The sequence below is a fragment of the Eubalaena glacialis genome, chromosome 9, assembly GCF_028564815.1.
Source record: "Eubalaena glacialis isolate mEubGla1 chromosome 9, mEubGla1.1.hap2.+ XY, whole genome shotgun sequence".
Lineage (NCBI taxonomy): Eukaryota > Metazoa > Chordata > Mammalia > Artiodactyla > Balaenidae > Eubalaena > Eubalaena glacialis.
This window is the reverse complement of record NC_083724.1, coordinates 19,433,865-19,437,812: the sequence shown is the minus strand read 5'-3', so window position 1 is coordinate 19,437,812 and position 3,948 is coordinate 19,433,865.

The window sequence follows — 3,948 nt, the reverse complement described above, 5'->3', positions numbered from 1 at the left end:
GGAGCCCACATGCCACGGAGCAACTAAGGCCATGCGCCACAACTACTGAACCTGTGCTCTAGAGCCCGTGAGCCACAACTACTGAAACTCGTGCGCTTAGAGCCCATGCTCTGCAACAAGAGAAGCCACCGCAATGAGAAGCCCGCACACTGCAACGAAGAGTAGCCCCCGCTCGCCGCAACTAGAGAAAGCCCGCATGCAGCAATGAAGACCCAATGCAGCCAAAAATAAATAAATAAAAAATAAATAAATTTTAAAAAGGAAAGAAGTATGGGGGTGTGTAGATTTTGTTGAATTTTCTACTTAAAAGATCATGTCATCTGTAGATTAAGCAGTTTATTTTCACCTTTTAATCTAGGAGTTTTTATTTTCTTTTTCTTGTCTTATTTCACTTGCTACATACAACCTCCACTACAATGTAAAAAATTAAAGATAAGAGTAATCATTGTTATCTTGTTTGAGATCTTAGGGGAAACCATTCAGTCTTTCACCATTAAGTATGATATTAGCTTCAGGGTTGTTTGTTTGTTTTATTTGTTATCAGATTGGGAAGTTACCTTCTATTTTTAGTTTGCTTAGAGGTTTGTTTGTTTGTTTTTGTTTTCTTTTGTTTAATTAGGAATAGATGTTTGATTGTGTCAAATGCTTTTTCTGCATGTATTGATATGATCATATTTTTTATTCCTTTAGTCTGTTAATATGAAAAATTATATTAGTTTATTTTCAAATGTTAAACTAACCTGACATTCCTGGGATAAACCTCACTTGGTTATTGTGCATTGTCTTTGTCACATATTGTTTGTTTGATTTACTAAACATTTATTTAGAATTTTGCATTTATATTCATCAGGGATACTGGAATGCAGTTTTCCTTTTATTTGTAATGTCCTTTTTTGGTTTTTGGATAAGAATAGTGTTTGCCTCATAGAATGAGTTGGGCAACAGTCCCTCCTCTACAATTTTCTGGAAGAGGTCATGTAGAATGGCAATTATTGTTCCCATAAATGTTTGGTAGAATCATCAGTGAAACCATTGGGGACTGGGGTTTTCCCTGTGGGATGCTTAACTACAAAGTCAATTTATTTAATAGATATGGATTATTTCCTTTTTTCTTCTTGAATGAACTTTGGAATTTTCTGTCTTTCAGGGAATTTTTCCATTTCATTTAATTGTTGAATTTGTTAGCATAAAGTTGCTATAATATTTCCTTATTGACCTTTTAAAATCAGTAGACTCTATAATGATGTCAATTTTCTTATTCACAAATGATGTGTGTCCTCTCTCTCCCTCAGTATCTCACTGTCTCTCCATCTCCATCTGTCTCTCTATTTCTATCTCTATCTCTCAAACAGTCTTACTAGTTATTAATCAATTTTATTCATATTCTAAAAGAAGCAGATAATTGATTCAATGATTTATCTCTATTATTTTTCTGTTTTCTAATTTATTGATTTCTGTGCTGATTTTTAGTATGTCCTTTCTCCAACTTACTTTAGATTCAATATACTCTTCTTTTTCTAGTTTTTAATACTGGAAATGATGTCATGGTATTGGGATCTTTCTTCTTTCCTAATAAAGGTATTAGTGCCATAAATCTCCCTTGAAGAACTGCATTAGAATTAACTCACATATTTTGATATACTGTGTTTTTATTTTTAGTTAGCTCAAAATTTTTCCAATTTACTTTTTAATTTTCTTTCTTCTATGGTTATTTAGAAGTGAGTTATTTATTTACCAAATGTCTTTGGATTTTCTGGAGATCTTTCTAATTTAATTCCATTCTGGTTAAAGACAATACTTTGTATAAATTTAATCTTTTAAAATTTATTGAGACTTATTTCATGGCCCAGAATGTATTCCATCTAGGTAAAAAATTTTGTGCACTTGAATGTTTATCATTCTGTTGTTGAGTGGTGTAATGTAAAAGTCAGTTAAGTCAAGTGGGTTGATAGTTTTGCTCAAATCTTTTATATCTGTTCCTGTTTTCTGTCAACTACTTCCATTAATTGTTGAGAGATAAGTGTTGATATCTTTAAGTATAATTGTGGATTTGTCTACTTTTTAAAATTTTTTTGTTAGAGTATAGTTGACTTACAACATTGTGTTAGTTTCAGGTGTACAGCAAAGTGAATCTGTTATACATATACATATATCCACTCTTTTTTAGATTTTTTTCCCATATAGACCATTACCTGTGCTATACAGTAGGTCCTTATTAGTTATCTATATTATATATAGTCATGTGTTTATGTCAATCCCAATCTTCCAATTTATGCCTCCCCCACTTACCCCCTGGTAACCATAAGTTTGTTTTCTACATCTGTAACTCTATTTCTGTTTTGTAGATAAGTTCATTTGTACCCTTTCTTAGGTTCCACATATAAGCAGTATCATATGATATTTGTCTTTGTCTGACTTACTGCACTTAGTATGAGAATCTCTAGCTCCATCCATGTTGCTGCAAATGGCATTATTTTGTTCTTTTTTTATGGCTGAGGAATATTCCATTGTATATATGTACCACATCTTCTTTATCCATTTCTCCATTGATGGATATTTAGGTTGCTTCCACGTCCTGGCTGTTGTAAATAGTGCTGCAATGAACACTGGGGTTCATGTATCTTTTTGAATTACGGTTTTCTCCAGATATATGCCCAGGGGAGCAGACACCTAAGGGTGGCCCACATGCAGAGGTGGGGCTGAAACCAAAGCTAAGCCCCAGGGGCTGTGCAACTAAGGAAGAAGAACTGAAATCTCTCCCTGCAGCTGCACAAGCCATGGATTAAACCCCCACAATTGGCTTGGTAAACTCAGCACCTGCAGAACATCTAAATGGACAGTGAGTGCTTCCGCAACTGAGATGTGTCTAGCTGTAGCAGCTGTGGACTTTGTGGGCATGTACATGTAGGGGTTGGGCCAGGTGAGAGTCTGAGCTTCCCCCACAGTGTCCACAATGGGTCCAGAGACTTCCCTAGAGGTTTGGAGGGTCTTCTGGGAAGATGGGGGTTTGCTGTAGCTCACCATGGGGGCAAAGACACTGGTAGTGGAGGTCCCAAGGAATTTGTTCTTGTTGTTTTATTTATTGTATTTATTTTTATTAAACATTAAAAAATTTTTTTTAATTTTTATCTTTCTTATTTTATTTTTTATTTAATTAAATTTATTTATTTATTTATTGCTTCTTTCCTGTATTTTTTGCTGTTGTTTTTGTTTTATTTTGTGGTTTTTTTCTTTTGTTTTTGTTTTTGTTAGTTGTGTTTTTATTGTTTGTTTTGGTTTTTGGTTTTGTGTTTGGTTGTTTTCTTTTTTTGTTTGCTTCTTTTGTTTTTATTGTTTGCCTTTTTTGTCTACTTTTTATGGCATTACTTTTGATTTTTGCTTTGTGTATATTGAAGATGTTATTAGGTTTAGGATTATTATGTTCTTTTGATGAATCCCCCCTTGTATGGAATGACTTTCTTTAACCCTTGCACTATTCTTTACTCTGAAATCTACTTATCCTGATATCGATATAGTCACTTTCGCTTTCTTTTAATTAGTGTTAGCATGGTATGTCATTTTCCATCTTTCAAATTTTAACATATTTGTCTTTTTATATTTAATAAATTGTGTTTCTTATAGGATTTCTCATCTGTTTTATAATCTTTGACTTTTAATGAGGGTATTTTGATCATTTACATTAAAACTGTAATTGATATGATTAGTATTAAATTGATCATTGCTAATTAAATTGCTATTTGTTTTCTGTTTGTCACATCTGTTCTTTGCTCCCTTTTTTTTCCCCTGCCTTTATTTGGAATTAATTGAATATTTTATGATTGTATTTATTTCCTTTATTGACTTATAAATTATAATACTTTATTTGCTATTTTAGGATGTATAATATATATTTTAACATATCAGTCTACCTTCAAGTGATATTGTATCACTTTTCTGCTTCTGAATTTT